The sequence below is a fragment of the Pipistrellus hanaki genome (assembly GCF_964339955.1).
Source record: "Pipistrellus hanaki genome assembly, chromosome: X".
In the NCBI taxonomy this organism is placed as follows: Eukaryota; Metazoa; Chordata; class Mammalia; order Chiroptera; family Vespertilionidae; genus Pipistrellus; species Pipistrellus hanaki.
The window spans coordinates 29,489,952-29,511,521 of NC_140524.1; the positions used below are offsets into that span (position 1 = coordinate 29,489,952).

The window sequence follows — 21,570 nt, forward strand, 5'->3', positions numbered from 1 at the left end:
GTGTGTAAATATTCTCTTTCTAGCCTTTAACATTTATTTTAATATCTAGCATACTCACTCTCTAGAGTTGCTAACTCCCATTAGAATGGATTAACTGTTATGATTGTTTAAGTTGATTTTCTGTTTATCAGTTCTTATTCAGCAAATGGCAAGTTTGCTGACATAGCAGTGTACCCTAGATTTATCTCCCAGATTCTATCAGTCCTTTAATTCAGTGCAGCTCTATCACAACGAAGACCTTAATGCAGCATTGTAAAATTTCTAGAAATTAAATTAGGGAATTTCTGTTGTTTGGGGGCTTTGATGGAAACAATCAGATAAGAATGAAATGCAAATAGCCTTGTTTAGTCTTTGAAGACATTTTTACATGGCTTTTACTACATACAATGTATTAGGAATCAGAGTACTAGGCAATCTTATAGAACTCTCATACTTCTGAAGGGTATTTTTTTTTTTTACAAAGGTTTACTTCTGCATATAATTCATTAGCTTATGCTTCTTGATTCAAAGCAATCAATCCCTTGTCATCTCTTTTAAAAGCCTCTTTTCATTTATAAAGCTTACCCTTTCTTTCTACACTATAGATTATCTTCACTGCTATTCTACCATAGCCATCTTTTCAACCTTATATTATAGTTAGATCATGTGAAAAATAGATTTCTTATTTATTTTCAAATTTGGATTCTCCCTAATTCTGTCCTCTATATATTATAACATATCATTGAAAATTGACAGTAATAACATGATAGAGTGGAGGAAGTGTAATAAGATTTTAAAATAGCTTTACTTTTTATCCTGATTGAAAGAGGAACTAACTTTTCTACACCTACCTATTCCTAATGTGCTCTTTTCCAACTCTCTCAAGCCTACTCTTAACTTTCAGTTTCTTCCTTTGTACTCATCTCCTCCCTTTGGCATATAGAAATACAGAAGATTGTCCATTTTTAAAAATATATTTTATTGATTTTTTACAGAGAAGAAGAGAGAGGGATAGAGTTAGAAACGTCGATGAGAGAGAAACATCAATCAGCTGCCTCCTGTATACCCACTACTGGGGATGTGCCTGCAACCAAGGTACATGCCCTTTACCAGAATCGAACCTGGGACCTTTCAGTGCTCAGGCTGACGCTCAATCCACTGAGACAAACCGGTCTTGGCAATTGTCCATTTTAAAAAATCTTCCATCTTCCCTAAACTAGTAATTCTGTATAGCTATTACACTATTTCCCTCTTTTCTTTCATCACCAAACTTCTAAAAAAAAGACTAGTTTTGGATGTCTTCCCACTACCTTTCACTTTCCAATCAACCACGATAATTTTTTTGTCCCTATTACTTTACTGAAACTGTTAAAGTCATCATTAATTGCCTTTTTTGGTTTTAAACCAAAGACCCATACATTGCTAAATCCAGTTGCCCCTTAAGTAACTTTCCTACTTCATCTACCTTCAGCAGTTGATATACAACCCCTTCATTCCAGAAATTCTTTCTCTATACAATATATTTTTTCCAGGTTATCACTTCCAATCTCATCTCTCAGTCTTCTTTGCTGATTGATTTTCTTTTAAATATTAATGTTTGCCAGAAGTCTTATCTTGTGTCATGTCTTTTTGCTCTATATGTTTTTCCAAAAAAAGTATGCCACCAAATGACATTATATTGTATTTATGCTCATATAGCTTCGAAACTCTATCTGTATTTCAGGCATATACTTATGTAGAAATATCCACCAAGTACTTCAAATGTACCATATCCCAAATCGAACTCATATTTACCCTATAATCAGAACCTATTCTTCCTCATGTATTCCACATCTTATTTAATGTCATGTATTTATTCTCTTCTCAAGCACCTAGAGTTAACATTGACTTCTTATTCCCTTTCAATATCCACATGCAATATTTCACCTAGCTCAACCAATTTTTACTCCTGAATACCTCTAGAATAGTTTTAAAATATGGTTTTTATTGATTTTTAGAGAGAGATGAAGGGAGAGGGATAGAGAAATAGAAACATCAGTGAGAGAGAAACATCATTGATTGCCTGCCTTCTGCATGCCCCATACTGGGGATAGAGCCCACAACCCAGGCATGTGCCCTGACCTGGAATCGACTCAGTGACCTCTTGGTTCATGGCTGACACTCAGTCACTGACCTACACTGGCCAGTTTTGGAATATTTTTATCTTATCTGTTGCTACCTATACTATTAAAGTTGTTCAGAACAGGCTACCTCAAAATATGCTATTTTGACACATTGTTTATTTTGAGCTAAAGTCATTAGAGAAAGGACAAATGTAGGAAGGGCTCTCTGAGTTTCCCCTTTTTATTTAAAAGCAAGTTATAAAATATTTCATGAGAAAGGTACCCTCCCTGTGCCGAAAAGAGATGAACATTCTTATCACCTGAGTCTAGTAGTTTGTGTCAAAATGGATCTCTACAAACAACCTACTAAAATAACCTTTATCTTTTATTAGTTTCCCTGATATATTTCTGAGTGAGGTTTCCTGCATCTAGCTCAACCCCTTTGTCTTGTGTATTCCCCACAAATTTAACATTTCCTTGTTCTAGCTGCTTCTTTGGATCTCGATTTCCCTTATGAAAATTCTTGTGATACCCTTGAACTATGAAATTTAAAGTTGGTGACCATATTTATATGCTGAGATGGTGACATGCCTGGAGAGGGACCTCTCCCTCTCCATACATTACCTTTTCTATTTCTTCCATTTGGCTGTTTCTGAGTTGTATCGTTATAATAAAACTGTATCATCAGTACTTCACTTTCCTTTGTTTTGTTCATCATTCTAACAAAATATCAAACCTGAGATGGGATTATAGGAGATGAATCCAACTTCTAATATATTAGTCTATAGAACTTCAGAGAAATAGAACTAATGGGGTGGAGATATAGATGTATCTATCTCTATCTCTATCTATCATCTATTTGTCTATCTATCTATCTAACTATATTTATCTATTTATATCTCTATAGCTACCTATAGAGATACTAGCATAGATATATATATACATATACATGATAAATAGAGAGATAGATAGATAGATAGAAGACAAATAGATATTAATTATAGGAATTGGTTCACATGTTAATGGAGGCCAAGAAGTCCCATAATCTGCCATCTGCAAACTGGAAAATCAGGAGAGCTGTATTATATTTTAGTCTGAGTCTGAGGGCCTGAGACCCAGGAGCTTTGATGGCCCAGGAAAAGAAAAAGATGGGTGGCTCAGCTTAAGAAGGAAAAGAGAGGGAGAGACAGATCTTGCCCTTCCCTTATCTTTTTAATTCCATTCAGGCCCTGAACTAATTGGATGATGCCGGCCCACAGTGATGTGGGCAGATCTCTTTACTCAGTCTACTGAATAAAATGCTAATTTATTTCAGAAACACCCCTAAAACCTCACTCAGAAACATTTTACCAGCTATCTTGGGCATCTCTTTGCCCAGTTCAATTGACACATAAAATTAAACATCATACCCAGGGAACTGGTTCACTAATTGCATAAGGAAAGTGCAAACTGATAAGAAAAAAGTAAAATATAGAATCCTTGTTATCTGTAAGAGCTAAAATGAATTTAGAAGAGAATGCTGAGTTGGACATTGATGCTGGATCAAGCTCACCTTTCAATCAGTCTGACATCCTGAGCTTCCACCTCTAGCCTCAAAGGGAAATATTATGCCAGGACAACAGATAGTGCTTCAAAGACTCTGGACACCAAAATGTTAGTCCATGGGGCGTGCAGGGGCAGGGGAAGGGTACACATACAAAAACAAAACAAAAACCAATAAACAAACAAATAAAAAAACAATAAACAAACAAACAAAAAACAACAACGACAAAAAAAAACTACTGACACCAGAGAGTAGTATGTGAAGAAACTTTCTCATTATATGGATTGGTATCATCAGCTCCCTGAAGAACCTGCACTAGAATGGATTGTAAGAGTGACTAATTTTAGAGGTTTTGAATGCTATAGACCAGAGGTTCCCAAACTTGTTTGTGCCGTAGACCCCTTGCCATGTTTTTCGGTTTTGGGTAGACCCCCTACTTACCTGATATTGATTTTTTTGTAAATTTCTAACTGTAGTGAAGTTTAGTGTTAAAATTTAATAAAAAATAATGTACCTACTTTTCTCCGGCATTCTCAAACAAAATAACACTGATTCACTATAATTTGTATGATAAACTACCAGTTTATATTTTTTTAAATATTTTCTCAGCACTTTCCTATTCAAGATTCAGGAAACGAATGAACGTATTTTTCTCACATTCATATTTATAGAGTGACGAATTGAACAAGTCGGTGCAAGTTCGCGAAGCTTTGAGACAAAAATTGGCAAGAATGTTTACTGCGCGTATGCTTGTAACAAGATGATACTGGTATATCTTTATGTGCAGGTTTTTATCCTACAACTTACACAATTTTATAAACATATATTATAAATTTTTTACTTCATAGGTACTTTTATAAATAATTTATATGTTTTTATATTATAAGATAATATGATGTAAGTAAATAGGTACTATCAGTGTATGTTGAGATCCACTATCTTGGACCCCCATTTTCATTTCATGGACCCCCAAATTTTTTTTTCGCTGACGTAGACCCCTTGCAGGTTGTCATAGACCCCTGGGGGTCGATATAGACCACTTTGGGAATCACTGCTATAGACTGAAAGAGCATGCTCATGTTGAAGCAGGACTCACAGGCCAGTTAGGAATAATTGCACATGGCTAAACATGGTTGTTGTGTATTGGTTTGATATTATTTCAAATACACTTGTTTATGACTTAAGTGAAGCTGTTTTAATTCATTTGTTTATGCCATAGATTAAAAAAAAGTTGCTTTGATACAAGTATGAAGTAAGCTATGTCAGAATGTCATCATCCCATCTGTTGCCATAGATAAGCACTCAACTTGGGTAAGGCAGCTCTTCCCTAACCTAAAAACTCTCCAAAGACTCTTGGGGCATTAGCTCCAATCATTGCAAGATGACTCCTTATAGTCAATGGTGAGAAACAATGCAGTAGCCCCATAAAAAAGATCAGCCTTTCTGCTTACACCAGCATCTTTGTTCCCTAGCAATGTATTCTAAGCAAAAGAGACATTTGTTTTGCACTGGCAGCTAGAAATGAGTACTTGGTTGGGCACCATCTCTCCCAAGTGTGTCTTTGTATAAAAAGGTACACCTGTTAACTTTGGACTTTATTCCTTCCATCTTCCTTTGCTTTGATCAAATTTGTTTGGAGTACGTTATTTCTTTGTTTGGCTTATTAAGATATATTACCCTGTATGCTATTGACTTATGAAATTATTCTAATTCCCACAGGAAAGCTGTGTTAAATAAATTGTTGGCTAAGACAGAATCTGTCATTGAGTATTACTTTGTCACCTTTCCCAAAACAAACAAACAAAAATAACAACAATGATCTAGATACACAATAAGTGTTATGAATCAAATTGAACTCAGGTTCTAAGGGCTGCTGCTCAGAGCTGATGAGTTCATATCTCTACACTGTTGGGTCTAAAGAATAGAGCATGGAGCCACAGATGATTATTTTTGGACCTTAAAATCCAACAGAATTTATTCTGCTAGGTTTTGGACTTGATAAGGACTGGTGGTTTGTTTTTTCCTCCAATTTCTACATTTTGAAATGGGAATGTTTATCCTATGTCTATATTTTGGGAGCAGGTATCTTGTCCAGTAACACAGATTCATAGCTGAAGAGAAATTTGGCCTCAGAGAGGCAGTCTCACCCACTCTTGATTTATATGAGATTTGGGATTTAGAGTTGAGGCTGGAATGGTTTAAGACTTCTGGGCTTTTGAAATGAGGATGAATGTATTTTGCATATAAAAAGTACATTTTACATTTGAGGTGTTTAGAAAGCATGATGTTATGGGATTGAAAGGGCAGAGCAGGACTGACTCCATTTTGTACTGTGTCCTCCATCTTGTGTAACTATGTCCCTGACATGACCACAGAATGTGTCAGTTACCCAACCCACCTTTAAATCAGCCAATAGAAATGCAGAGGTAAAGTAACCGGTATAACTGGACCCTGGCTCTCACCCCACCAATAGGAACCAGCCAACTCAGTGGTCTGAGCATCACCCCACCACCCAACCCTAAGCCCTATAAAAAGATTGTACTTTCAGAACTCGGGGCTCTTTGCATCCTGCTGCTGCATCAGTAGAGGCAGAGAGACTGGGCTCAAGCTTGAATAAAGGCTCTTTGCTTTTGCATCAGACTCGGCTCCCTGGTGGTTTTTAGGGATCTTGAAATCTGGGCATAACTGGATAAATTATGTTCCCCTCAAATTCGTATGTTGAAACCCGAACTCCCAATACTTCAGAATTTACTCTATTTGGAAATAGGACCTTTAAAGATGTAATAAAGGTTAAATTATGCCATACTATTAGGGATGGAAGTAGTGTATCCTCTTTCCCACTCGATGCTAGGGGTCAGGTCCTTATGATATCTCCACAAAAATAAAATAATTTTATGAGACTCTCATGGGAGGATGAGTGACTTTTATTTGTGCAAAATTACATCCTTGGGGTTTCCAAAGTCACATTTCCCTTAATCCAGCCCTGGAAGAAGTGCACCTGGGGATTCTGTATAGCTAGAAGCAAAACCAGTGTCCAGAGTTTCCCTTTCATAGTGAAATTGAGTTCAGTGTAGCATCAGGCTAGTTCCAGTCCATTAGTCCATTGTGTAGGGTCCACATGGTTGTCAGCCATGTGGGTGAATGCAGAGTAACCAATAGAGTCATCCTCTGCAACAAGAGTCCCAAAAGTCCTGACAACACAAGAGAGCCAGGAGCCAATAGGGCAAAAGAGCAAACTTCTTTTTTTAAGAGATTAAATATCTCAAATCTTCCCATACTTACAGTGGTCAATTACCTATTCCCAGGTGTGACTGACAGACAAGTACCCTCCCTATGTCACCTAAACCTTACTGGGCATGTGTCTCTTTTCTTCCTGTCCAGACCCTTCCCCGCAGGGTTCTGCAGGAAATAGATCAGTGGCTTCTGGGGGAATGTTAAACTGCAGCTTCCTGGCAAAGCTGTACAAATGGCATGCCTATAATATTTGGCCTTTCCTTTGCTCCTTTCCTGTTATTAATAACAGTTTAATTATAATGGAATCATTATGGGTAGCTTCTAATTTAATCTGACTGATGTCCTTATAAGCAGCTGAATCTGGACACACAGAGAGACATCAAGGCTGTGCAAAGACAGAAGCAGTCACTTAGATGAAAGACTATGTGAGGATACAGCAAAAAGGCATCCAGCTAAAAGCCAAGGAAAGGGACCACAGAAGAAACCAAAACCTACAGCAACTTGATTTTGAACCTCTAGCCTCCAGATAAGTGACATAATTAATTTCTGTTGTTTAAGTCACCCAGGCTGTGGTATTTTGTTATGGCAGACCTAGCAACTTAACATATCAGGTTATTGCTGAGGAAACAACCACTCTGGTGAACTGGATAAAAACCACTGTAAAGTCAGTTTACCCAAGAAGGGGGCTGTCTGATTCCCTCTATAAATGCCCAGTGGAATACCCCGGATGAAGCAGTTGATATGTTTCCTATGCAAGCCACCTGGGACTAGCTTTATGATGATGGGGATATTCACCCTGGATATGCCCTTTACCCAGGTTATAATAAATACTGTGATTAAGGAGATTTCTTTTGCATTGGCATCTCATGAAACTTACTGCTGAGAAATAGAACAATAATCCCAGAAGCTTTAAGAGATTTGCTGACTCAGCTTTCCCTTATGGGTCTTATAGATGCTAATAAAAGCATTAGATTAATTAACAAACGAATGAGGAGAGGCAGAGGGAAGAGTCAAGGGACTCATTTCAGCAGGGAAGAAATCTTTAGATAGTTATTAAGAAATGGTATGCATGAAAAGGACACTGATGGGATTCAAAAACAAAAAGAGCTTAACATAGCACTATGGAAGGTTAGGTGAACCACTGGGACTTCCTGCTAGCTCTCAACATTAAAGGGCCCCAAAATAAGTATGCTTAATTTACTCCAGTTTGGAAGAATTTAAAAAGCTGGAAAACAAAAAATATCATGAGAATCCATCTGGAATTGCCTGAGGCAACAATCAAGCAAATTAACAGGTCTCTTTGATCACTTCCAGTGTCCCAAAGCCTTCTGCACATGAGTAAGTAAAATGGTCAGAAGGTAGAGAAGAGATAATTCTAGGATTCTGTGACATGGAGCCTCATGCATGTGGCACCAAAATCTGTTGGATAAGTCCTAACACAGGCTGCAATTAGATTGAGAGAACATGGGAATGTAAATGTTGATAGGATTAATGTGGAATTTGGGGTGGAAATTGGAATGTTTAAACAGGCTTTATGTAAAGGTTTCATGTATCCTTTACCTGAATGTTTTATAGGAATAAATATTATGTTTGACAGTGGGACATTTTCTCTACCTAGTACTGTAAAATCAAAACCTGTTGAATGAGCACAAATGGAGGCTGTAGGTAGGAATGTAAAGGCTGATGTAGTCAAAGTGAAAGTCTGGACAAAAATGGGTTTGAATAGGCTTTATGTGATGTGGTTGTGTCTCTTTTATCTAAGAATAAATGTAATATGGGGATGGATACTGTATACGACTGGGGAATATTTCTCCTACCTACATTTTAAAACAGAATACATGTATTGTTAGGGTCACTGAAGGAGGAATGCACGAGGCCAAAAGGGGTAAAGAATTATAAATTTTGCCAATGTTGAGCGTAGGGTCAGCAATGGGAAGGAGAGGTCCCTGATCTAGTGTCCTCCTTGGCTGGCTCAAGAGGTCTCATAAGGAAGGGCGGCCTACTCAAAGCCTACAATCATGTCACCCAACTAGGATTTGAAGATAAGCCCAGGATGAACTGCCACTGCCTTCTGCTCTCTGAGTAGCAAACTCGGAGTGGCAGAAGCCAGGGTATTGGCTCCCCTTCTCCATGGAACCCTCTTGGGTTTTAGCACCAAATGTTAGGGTCACTGAAGGAGGAATGCACAAGGTCAAAGAATCATAAATTTATTATTATATCTGCTAGCAGAAGGGCTAAGGCCAAAATGGCATCAGCAGCACAGGGGGAGCAGGATATTTATTATATGTCTCTTTTAAAGGTCAGAGTAACTGGTGGGACTAGGTGCAGGTGGGGGCCAGGTGTAGGCAGCCACTGGAAATTGGAAAAGATAGTTTACTGGAAACTGAAGGCTGTTAATCATAAAACCTACAATGAAAATAACAAGAAAATCACTGGGAGGGGCAAGAGTCCCCAGAAGGGCATAATGGAGAGCAAGAATGTAACTAAAATTTCAAGGAGAGGTGAGTGCCCCAAGAAGAGTATAATGGAGTGCAAGAATGTGCCTAACGTGCATATCTGCCCTTCAAGAAATATTAATTGGTAATGCTAAATAGGAATGAATAAAATGGCCTGAGATTACACATTATAGAATAAAACCTAAAGTGCTGTTTCGGACAAATTCTTTATGTAATAGCCAAATGTGGAGCCTCCACTAGAGCTTATGGCAAAAGCTTGTGATTGCTTCCCAGCAATGACAACTAGAACTTTGGACTAGAAAATTTTTATTTGAGGGGCAATTACTAGTTTGTTACCTAACAGTAATTAAAACTGCTCTTCTCGCCAAAACCCATTTGGCTTAGTGGATAGAGCGTTGGCCTGTGGACTGAAAGTTGCCAGGTTCGATTCCCATCAAGGGCATGTACCTTGATTGTGGGCACATCCTTAGTAGGAGGTGTGCAGGAGGCAAGTGATCCATGTTTCTCTCTCATCGATGTTTCTAACTCTCACTTCCTCTCTGTAAAAAATCAATAAATTATATTAAAAAAATATTTAGCCCTAAAAAAATCACCAATGAATACATGAATAAGTGGAATAGCTAATTGATCTCTCTCTCTCTCTCTCTCTCTCTCTCTCTCTCTCTCTCTCTCTCTTTCTCTCTCTCTCTCTCTCTGTAAACTAACTCAGTAAAAATTTCTAAAACTGACCTTATAATTAAAGGGCATAAAAATTTTAAAAATGCAAATACCCATAATGTCATGCGTGATAGCAGATACATCCTCAAATGGAGAGGATAATGCTGAGAAAAGTTTCATAATAAAATGGAAATGTATTTTATTTGCTAATGAGGAATATGCTACTGAGCAGGGAGTTACTCAGTGTATTAAGATTTTCTCCCTGGGACAGACTTTGGAACAATGTACAGATCTGCCAGATTCTATAGCCCTTAGACATGGCGCTATAAATAGCTATTTGGTCTATGGATGGCATTTCCAGGGTTTATGAGCAACAACCTATTTGCAAGGTCACCACTGTGATTAAAAAAAGACAAAACCAGCCAGCACAATGGGCTGAGTTGTATGTTTCTTGCTATGATATTTTAGATTGTACTGACTCATGGACAGTGGCCATTTGCCTGGCTATATAGTGAGACAGAAGGGCAATAAAACATTGGCCTATGAAAGGTATGCCCATATGAGGCATGGTCCTATGGAAATCACTGTGAGAATTTGAGGGGTATATTACAGTAGGTCATGTAATCCCATCAGAAGAACCCTCTTTTAGTTAGAAAGGAAATTGGAAGCAACAAGTAGATATACTGCTTATTTAAGGTCACCTGGGTCCACGGGATAAGTGGATATATAGCTATTATAGCAATGCATAGAGAAAGCCTTAATCTAGCCATGTTCCTCTTGCAGCCTGTGAGGATAAAGTGCCAATAAGAACCGTTCTAGTCCTTTATTTCTGTGGTCTTCTTCTAAGGGCACATAACCCTAGTCTAACTGTATTAAGTTATTTTTGTTACTGTAACAAATTACCATAGATTTAGTGGTGTAAACAAGAAAATTATATTCTCTTTCATTTCCAGGAGCCAGGAATCCAAAATGAGTCTTACAGGGCTAATATGAAGGTGTTCAACACTGTTGGTTCCTTCTGGAAGCTCCACGGGAGAATTTGTTCCTTACCTTTTCAGCATTCCTTGGCTTCTGTTTCTCTTGCCTTCTCTGCCTCTGTAGTCTACTTTCCCTCTATCTTCCTCTTACAAGGGCACTTGTGATTACATTTAGGGCCCACCCTGACAAGGAAGGTAATGTCCCCAACTCAAAATTTTTAACTTAACCAAAAAAATTCTTATTGCAATATAAGGTTAATTTCACAGGATTGAGACTAGGACATGGATATTTTTGGGGCCACTATTCAGAGCACCACACTAAAATAAGAAAAGAACCCTAACTTTTCTGCCAGCTCCCTCCTCCAACCACTCCACCCCCCATCTCCCACTGTGGCTGCACCATGCTAGTGCCCAGCTCTGTGCTCCTGCTAAGGTAGCACCGCCTTCTCCTTCCAGCTGCCATCATGATAATGTACAAGGACCTCAACAGCCATGATATGCTCTCCCATATCTACAAGATCCAGGTGATTGCAGATGGGCTGTGCTTGGAGGTAGAGGGGATTATGTTCGGTAGCACAGAGGATAACATTGATGACTCCCTTGTTGGTGGAAATGCTTCCGCTGAAGGCCCTGAGGTCAAAGGTACCAAAAGCACAGTAATCACTGGTGTTGATATTGTCATGAACCATCATTTGCAGGAAACCAACTTCACAAAAGAAGCCTACAAAAAGTAAAAGATTACACAAAATCAATCAAAGGGAAACTTGAACAGAGACTAGAAAGAAAAAAGCCTTTTATGACAGGGGTTGCAGAACAAATCAAGCACGTCCTTGCCATTTCAAAAATTACCAGTTCTTTATTGGTGAAAACATGAATCCAGATGGCATGGTTGCTCTGCTGGACTACCATGAGGATGGGTGACCCATATGTGATTTTCTTTAAGGATGACTTAGAAATGGAAAAATGTTAACAAATTTTGCAGTTTGGATCTATCACCTGTCATCGTAACTGGCTGTTACTTTTCATCCTCACACCAAGACTAGAACAAATGGAACTGATGTTATCTTGAGCTCTTTATTTATTTGACCTTCATTCATTTGGATCAGAGGCATTGTTTTGAGGAAAAAAACATGTCATGTAGGTTGTTTAAAAATAAATGCATTTAAACTCAAAAGAAGAAGAAGAAGAAGAAGAAGAAGAAGAAGAAGGAGGAGGAGGAGGAGGAGGAGGAGGAGGAGGAGGAGGAGGAGGAGGAAGAGGAAGAGGGGGAGGAGGAGGAGGAAGAGGAGGAGGGGGAGGAGGAGGAGGAAGAGGAGGAGGGGGAGGAGGAGGAGGAAGAGGAGGAGGGGGAGGAGGAGGAGGAAGAGGAGGAGGGGGAGGAGGAAGAGGAGGAGGAGGAGGAGGAGGAGGAGGAGGAGGAGGAGGAGGAGGAGGAGAAAAGAAAAGAAAAAAAAGAAAGAGCACTAGTTGGTTTGGCTCAGTGAATAGAATGTTGGCCTGCAGACTGAAGGGTCTCGAGTTCAAATTCAGTCAAGGCCACATACCTAGGTTGCAGCCTCTATCCCTGGCCCTGGTCAGGGTGGCTGCAGGAGGCAACCAATCAATATGTGTTTCTCACATCAATGTTTCTCTCTCTATGTCTCTCCCCCACCCTTCCATTCTCTCTAAAAATCAATGGAAAGTATCCTCAGGTGAGGAATAACAACAACAACAACAAAAGTGAGAAAAGAAATCAGATGTGTCCCAACTGACAGATATTCTATAAAATATCTGGCCATTACTCCTCAAAATTGTCAAGGTATTAAAAAAGAAGCGAAGTCTGAGAAATTATTATAGCCAAGAGGAGTCTAAGAAAACATAATTAAATGCAGTATAATATCCAGAATGGAATTTCAACCAGAAAACGACAATTAGCTAAAAACAAAGAAATCTGAATAAAATGAGATGCATCAGTCTAGGCTTATTAATTATAAAAATATATTACACTACTGCAAAGTGTTAATAATAAGGGAATGGGGTGTTTTATACATGGAAACTGTACTATCTTTGTCACCTTTTTTTCCATTCTAAATCCAGTAAGTATTCCTTTAACATTGTCAATACATTCTGCAACTTTAAGCAAAATAACTATAATTAAACCCTTTTTGCCACAGGCTAATTCATATAAACAAGAGTTAAGTTCCTAAGGCATCTTATCAATGTTATAATAAAAATATTTTAAACAAAACAGTTATTAGAAAACCTGGTATCTGAAAATAGAACTTTCTTATAAAGTCTTTCATAAGCCAAAACTGCCTAGCACTCGCTTTCCATAAGTTTGTATTACACATTTTTGCTTTTATGAAAGACCTACAATTATATACATACTAGAGGTTTAATGCACGAATTTGTGCACCAGTGGGGTCCCTCAGCCTGGCCTGTAGGATCACATTGAAACTGGCTTTCCAAAATTCCCTGAGGGGCCCCAGATTGCAAGAGGTCACAGGCTAGACCAAGGGACTGCACAATCAGGGCCAGGGAAGAACATAGGAGGTTGACCAGTCACAGAGGGACCATGGGAGGGCTCCAGGTGTGTCCAGCCAGTCTAACTCAGTCCCAATTAGTCAGACCCCAGCAGCAAGCTAATCTACCAGTCAGAGCGTCTGCTCCCTGGTAGTCAGTGGTATCATAGTGACTGGTCAACTGGTCATCTGTCTGCCCCTTGGTGGTCAATGCATGTCATAGCCAGTGGTTGAGCCTCAGAATATCATTAGCATATTACACTTTGATTGGTTGAATGGATGACCAGATGACTCCACGCTTAGCATATTACCCTTTTATTATATAGGATGTATTTTTTTAAATATGTTTTTTAATTGATTTCAGAGCATGAAAGGGAGAAGAAGATATAAATAGAACAGTAATGATGAGAGACAATTGTTGACTGGTTGCCTCCTGAACGCCTCCTACTGGGAATTGAGCCTGGAAGCCAGGCATGTGCCCTGACCGGGAAATGAACTGTGATATTCTGGTTCATGGATCAACACTCAACCACTGAACCACACTGGCCAAGCTTTACATATAAATTTACAGGTTTATTTTTTTCATAAAAGTAAAAGCCTTTTTTGGAATCCTTTCAGTTAGAGAAAACCATTACTAATGTAGGACTTTTGTAAAAGTGAAGTGGTATAACAAGAACCTCAGAAAGAATATACCTTCATATTCTAAAATTAAAAGGTTAATTTAAAAGTTAAAATGTTACTTATAGTTTGATTTTAATTATGTTAAGGACAATGTAATTCTAAATAAAGTCCAGAAGGAAGCACACATGACATTGAGAACCAATTTTAACTGATGGTTACTGGTCTAAGACATGATTTTCAGATTAAAAGCAAACATATAAATATTATTAATATAAATAAAAATTTTCTTGAGTCTTCAAGCTAAAAGTAAGATTCTGATATTGGTGGTCATTGTGGATATGTTTCAATCATAAATGCTATTGCATCTAGTCACCTTGTGCTTAAATCTTTGTTGCACTTCAAAGTATTTAAGATTCCTAAAAGAATTACTAATAAATATGATATTTTTAAAAGATAATAAATATGTATTCTTTCATAAGCCATTTCTTTGCTATTTTATCTACTATTTTGCTGCCTAGAAAGCCTTCCCAATCCAGAGATTAGTTAAATATCTATGTTTTTTCTTATATTTAAGCCTTACATGATTAATCTTTGCCATCTCCTTACCCTACAGAAGTATTTTAAAATTTGGGTTGTTAAAAATAATGGAATTCAGGAGAGCAAATTATGTTTCCATAACGTTTTTAATATTGATTCTTAAATTTATTTGATTGCATTAAAATCCGGAAACCACGAGTAGCTTATTTTTCTTAATCTTTAAACTGAGGAGAGATTCCCAAAAGTGTACTTGCAAAGATAAAAGGCTACTTCTGACTTAGGTAACCTTCTCCAAATTCAGGTTCAAGCACTCATCGACTGGGAATTGAAGAAAAAATATCCTGTGGGAGAAGAGTTTAGGTTGTTATGATAGCTCTGGAGATCATCTTGACTAAGTCCCCAATGAATATGCATCCAAAATATAGGAAAATGTTCTTTCCAATGAGTGTGTGTTTTACCACATATGATAATATAAGCACACGTTGACTTGTTTTCAATTTATTTTTTAAAAATTAGATGTTTGAATAGATTATTCTTGTCTTTATTAATGACTTTTCATCTCATAGAATAATTATTTTTGTAAGTGGCTTTGCACAGGTAGAGAGCATATGTGATTATTCATGCTTCTGAAAAGGATTGATCTGAATAACTGCTGTAAATCACTTTTTTTCATTTTCACTTTTTTTCCTGGTAAAACTAAAAGGTGGAAGGTCTCAAAATTTATTAAAGGTGTTAGATTTGTTAAGATTTAATGGAACACTTTCTTATCATAATACAAAAAGCAAATTACAAAGTTGTAGAGTGGGAATGGGATTCTACTTTGACAATGTTAATCACTTTTATTAAAGTCCTTTTATGCGGAAGTTTAAAAAATAATTCTATTCTGGAAAATGTATCTTACATACACTTGCATGATAAGAGCAAAGATTATTTGCATGTAAAAATGGAAGACTAATGATCTGTCATGTAACATTATCAAAATATTATTCTATTCCCACATTGCCTTTATTCCTTTAAGTCATAAAAAAAAAGTAGGCTGCATTTTCTCAAGAAGGAGAGTGGGGAAAGGCTTTATTTAGGAATAAAAACTCAATGAATTTTCTCTAAGATACATTTAATTTTCAAATATACTAGGCTTCCTCAGTGTGAATAGGATGAAGCCCACTAATTCTAAACTAACTGGTGCTGCTATTTCAAGTAAGGTGGCATTGCATTAATATTGAACGACTGCTCCAATGCAAAATTCTATTTATTTTTCATACAGGATATATGTAAAATATTCCCTTTTGCTTCCTTTAAGTCTAGATTATTAAATGTACTACATATTTCTAGTAAGAGAATATTTTCTCCTCTGTATATTTCTAAAAGTGCTATGCCAAAATACTATTGAACTCAGATTTTGTGTTCACTGCTATAGGAATGTGAATTTTTACAGGAATGTGAAACTGGAGACGGAATCCTAATATATAAAAGGCCAGGGTTGTAAAAATGGATCACAATCATGACCGAAGGCTGACCAAACTGGAAGTCCTTCAGTCAGCGCTGGGTTGCCATGGTGACCCAGCACTGACTGCCCAGGGGGCTGAGACCCAGAGAGAGAGGCAGGGTCTGATCTGAAGCCTCAGTGGCAGCTTTTGATCAGTAATTGCCTCTCTCTTTCTCTCACTCTTTCTTTCCGAGCTTGGCCAGCAGCCGGTTTTTTGTTTGTTTGTTTTTTTCTTTCCTGGCCTCCATGGGGGTTGCTGTTCAGCCCCACCTCTCTGATCAGGCCCAGACATAGGCCTGAAGATGTTGACTGGCATAGGAACCAACCAATTAGAACCAAATGTGGATCTATGAAGAACCAATGGATACCTAGGAGGCAGAGCTTTTGCTGCTGACTGACATAGAAAATGACCAATCAGAATCAAATCTGGGTGCTATGGGGAGCCAATGGCTGCCTAGCAGGCTGAGCTTTTGATTCTGGCATAGAAACCTACCAATCAGAACCAAATTGGCCAGCAGAGGAGTGCAGTTGGGGGAGAAATCAGACCCACAGGGGAGGTCCATTGGGGGTGAGATCAGGCCAGCAGGGGAGGGCAGTTGGGGGCAACCAGGCAGTCAGGCAGGTGAGCAGTTAGGAGCCAGCAGTCCCAGATTGTGAGAGGTACATACCCCAAGGGATCCCCAATTGGAGAGGGTCCAGGCTGGGCTGAGGGAACCTTCCCCTCCATGCACAAATTTTGTTCACTGGGCCTCGTTATTGTCATAAGAACTAGGAAATCTGGACTTTAGTTTTAACTCTGTCTCTAACTTTCTGGTTGATTTTGGGAAAGTCACTTAATCATCTAGAAATTTGTCTGTCCTTTGATAAAAAGTATTACAAGATTTATTATTTTTTTAAATTTTGTTATACCTTAAATATTACATTGCATAGATGTTTAAATTGTCACCAAGTCCAATGCACTCTCATTTCTCCTCTAGACTATAAGGGTAATCTTCTAATTGATTTCTGCTTGTTATGCAGGTCCCCTCCATTCCTTTATTTCCATACTGCAATGGAATGAGGTTTCAAATATAAATCAGATAATGTCACACCTCTGCTTTCCATTGCACTTAAAATCCAAACTCTTTATCATAGCTTATAAAATCCTGTAGGGACTGTCCTCCAGACTTTGACTTGTCTCCTTTTCACCATTTCAGACACATTCCTGTTCCTCAAACACAAAATCTAACTCCTGCTTTCGACCTTAGCAAATGCTCTTTCCTCAACCTGAAACACTTTCCTGGGATTCTTACAAGATTGAATTTTAGTTATTTAGGACTCAGTTCAAATATCACCTAGCTAGAGAGGCCTTTTCTAATGTCCTCTCTTGAAAATGCCACCTGTCTGATGCTAAAACTCTTCCTTATAGAACCCTGTCCAATTCCTTCTGAGAACTGTGCCACACTATAATTAATGTTTTGTTTGATGACTTGAATAATGCCTGTCTGCCCCACTAAAATGTACATTTCTGGTAAGCCAATCTGGCTTGTTTACTAATGTATCAGCAGTGCCTAGAAGGGTGTGTGGCACAGAGTAAGGGCTCAATAAATGTTTGCTGAACTAATTAATTTTACCTTTTTAGGATTGTTATCTTTTGTAAAGAAAAGAATGTAAATCAGTTTTATTTCAAATTAAAAAACAGCAGCTGTTGCCCTGGCCAAGTTGATCAGTTGGTTGGAGTGCCTTCCCATGTACCAAAAGGTTGCTGGTTTGGTTCCCAGCAGGTCACATACTTAGATTGCAGGTTCTATCCCCTGTTCTGATGCATATGGGAGGCAATTGATTGATGTTCCATTTACATATCAATGTCTCTCTCTCACTCTCTCTCTCTCTCTCTCTCTCTCTCAAAATTAATAAAAAAAAGATCCTTAGGTGACGATTAAAAATGTTTAAAAAATGCAGTTCTTGTCATTAAAAAAAATCAACACTTCAAAATTAACATTCCTAGTCATAATGTGCATTATTGATGTTTTTGCTGCAAGTCTTATCACTTTAATGCTGTTCATTTCAATTTGCTATTGAAAGAAAAATGAACACTGTGTTTTGGACTAGTGGAGATTTAAAGCATATACTAAAATGCTATAAACTTTAGTAGAACAAAATTTGCATTTATAGTAAATCACTAATGATATGCCATGTGTTTTTCCTAACTGTGCCCATAATTCATTGTTTCTAAAATATTTACACTTTGCTAATCTCTTAATAATATTTCATTTTGTAATGATAAAAAAATGTTATTGAACTGATTCCCTTCGCATATTCAATGTGCTGTGATAAACTTTAAAAAAAATTATCCTGCTGTTAAAAATAAAGTCTAGAACTGGCCGGTGAGGCTCAGTTGGTTGGGCATCCTACCATGCACCAAAAGGTTACCCATTCAATTTTCAATCAGGGCACATGCCCAGGTTGGGGGTGTGCAGGAGACAGCTGATTGATGTTTGGCTCTCCTTTCTCTCTCTCTCTCTCTCTCTCTCTCTCTCTCTCTCTCTCTCTCTCTCTCTCTCTCCCTCTCTCTCTCCCCCCTCCCTCCTCCCTTCTCACTCCCTTCTTCTCTCTCTAACAATCAACCTTTTTTTTTTTTTTTTTTAAAGAGTGAGATTCTACTGCAGTTTGTAGTCCATAGCAATGATGAACATGCCAAAACAAACTCTAGATCTGGTGGCACAGCTTCAAGCTGTTCATAGTGAAGGCAATACAACTGTTGGACTGGATGTGAAGAAAGGTAATACTGGCCATATGGCAATACTGTATATAAAAGAAAGCTTTCAAGTAAAGTGACAAGTTCATCCGAGTGCATCTGTAGCAGCAGAGGTGATTCTATGTATGGACAACATCATCAAAGATGCACCAAGGAAATGTGCCCCTGATCACCACCACTGTTAAGCATTCCTATATGCTGTTACACTACAGACTAGTTCATAGAACAGTCATTGGAAAAACTTAGACTTCTTTATTTTTAATTTAAATCCTTTATTGTTTAAAGTATTATGCATATCTCCCTTTTCTCCCATTAATTTTTCCCTGGCCACTCTCACCCCAAGCACATGCCTTCACCCCCCCGCCCCCCCCCCCCCCCGCACTGTCTGTGTTCATTGGTTATGCTTTTATGCCTGCATACAACTAATTTGGTTGATCTCTTACCCCCACACACACATCTTCCCTTTGAGGTTTGCCAGTCTATTCAATGTTTCTGTGTCTCTGGATCTATGTTTGTTCATTTTATTCAACAAATGAGTGAGGTTGTGTGATATTTTTCTTTTCCCGCTGGCTTATTTTGCTTACATAATGCTCTCCAGGTCCATCCATGCTGTTGCAAGTGGTAAAAATTTTTTGTTTTTCTTTTATTAAAGCAGCATAATAATTCATTGTGTAGATGTACCACAAATTTTTAATTCACTCATCTGCTGATGGGCACTCAAGCTGTTTCCAAATCTTAGCTATTATAAATTATGCTGCTATGAACATAGGAGTACATATATCCTTTCTGTTGGTGTTTCTAGTCTCTTAGGATATAATTCTAAAAGTGGTATTACAGGGTCAAATGGGAGTTTCATTTTTAATTTTTTGTGGAAACTCCATACTGTTTTCCATAGTGGCTGCACCTGTCTGCATTTCCACCAGCAATGCATGAGCGTTCCTTTTACTCCACATCCCCACCAGCACTTGTCATTTGTTGAATTGTTGATGATAGTCATTGTGATGTGTGAGATAGTACCTCATTGTAGTTTTAATTTACATCTTTCAGATGATTAGTGACTTTGAGCATGTTTTCATATGGCTCTTGGCCTTTTGTATGTCTTCTTTCAAAAAGTGTCTATTTACATCAAATACCCATTTTTTAATTGGATTATTTATCTTCCTTTTGTTAAGTTGTATGAGTTCCCTATAAATGTTGGAGATTGAACCCATATAGGAGATAACATTGGCAAATATGTTCTCACATGTAGTAGGCTTTCTTGTTGTTTTATTGATGATTTTCTTTGCTGTATAGAAGCTTTTATTTTTATGTAGTACATTTGTTTATTTTCTCTGTACTTTCCATTGTCCTAGGAGCAGTATCAGTAAAGATATTGCTACGACATATGTCTGCCATTTTGTTACCTATGGATTCTTCTAAGATTTTTATGGTTTCCTGTATTAGGTTTAATTCCTTTATCCATTTTGAGTTTATTTTTGTGTATGGTGTAAGTTGGTGGTGTAGTTTCTTTCTTTCTTTCTTTCATTTTTTTTTTCTTTCGTATATCTGTCCAATTTTCTCAACACCATTTATTGAAGAAACTGTCTTGACTCCATTGTATGCCCTTGCCTCCTTTGTCAAATTTTAATTGAGCATATTGGCTCAGGTCTATTTTGGGTTCTCTGTTCTATTCCATTGGTCTATATGTCTGTTCTTGTGCCAGTACCAGGCAGTTTTGAGAACAGTGGCTTTATAATATAGCTTGATATCTGATATTGTGATCCCTCTAACTTTGTTCTTCTTTCTCAGGATTATTGCAGCCATTTGGGGTCTTTTTTATTCCAGATGAATTTTTGGAGAGTTTGTTCTAGTTATGTGAAATATGCCATTGCATTTTAATGGGGAGTGCATTGAATCTAGAGATTGCTTTGGGTGGTATGGACATTTAAATGATGTTGATTTTACCACTCTATGAACATGGTATATTTTTCCTTTTGTTTATGTCTTCCTCTAGCTCTTTTTTCAACATCCTGTAGTTTTCTGAGTACAGTTCTTTTACATCCTTAGTTAGGTTTACTCCTAGGTATCTTAAGTTTTTTTGTTGCAATGATAAATAAGATTTTTTTTAGTTTCTCTTTCTGTGAAGTTATTATTGGTGTATAAAAAGGCCATAGATTTCTTGGTGTTAATATTGTATCCTGCTACATTGCAGAATTCATTTATTAAGTCTAGTAGTTTGTTGATGGAATCTTTAGGGTGTTCTATGTACAATATCATGTCATCTGCAAATAATTACAGTTTTACTTCTTTTCCAATTTAAAAGACTTTTATTTCTTCTTCTTCTTCTTTGATTGCTATGGCTAGCACTTCTAGTACTATGTTGAACAGAAGTGGTGAAAGGGGGCAACTCTGTCTGTCTTATTTCTGTTCTTAGGAAAAATGGTTTTAGTTTTTGCCCATTGAGTATGAGGTTTGCTGTAGATTTGTCAAAAAAGGCATTTATTATGTTGAAGTATGATTCTGTTATTCCCACTTTGCTGAGAGTTTTTATCAAGAAAGGGTGTTGGATTTTGTCAAATGCTTTTCTGCATCAATTGATGATTATATGATTTTTGCCTCTCAATTTGTTTATGTAATGTACTAGTAGCCCTGCGCACGAATCCATGCGCCAGTAGCTCACCAGTATCTCACTGCCACGTTCCAGTAGCTCTCTGCATTCTGCCCTACCCTTCTGTAGCTCCCCCACCCCCATCCCCCTACT

At 37.7% G+C, this 21,570-nt stretch overlaps 1 long non-coding RNA gene and 1 pseudogene across 2 annotated transcripts in view; one reads left to right on the forward strand and one right to left on the reverse strand.

Moving 5' to 3' along the window:
• The window catches only part of LOC311615357, a 320,307-nt gene that overhangs the window by 136,809 nt on the left and 161,928 nt on the right, over positions 1-21,570 (reverse strand). The gene's annotated exons all lie outside the window — the stretch shown is intronic.
• Positions 11,413-11,918, forward strand: LOC311615578 (translationally-controlled tumor protein-like; annotated as a pseudogene). The gene has a single exon. The product of its transcript is annotated as a translationally-controlled tumor protein-like (transcript).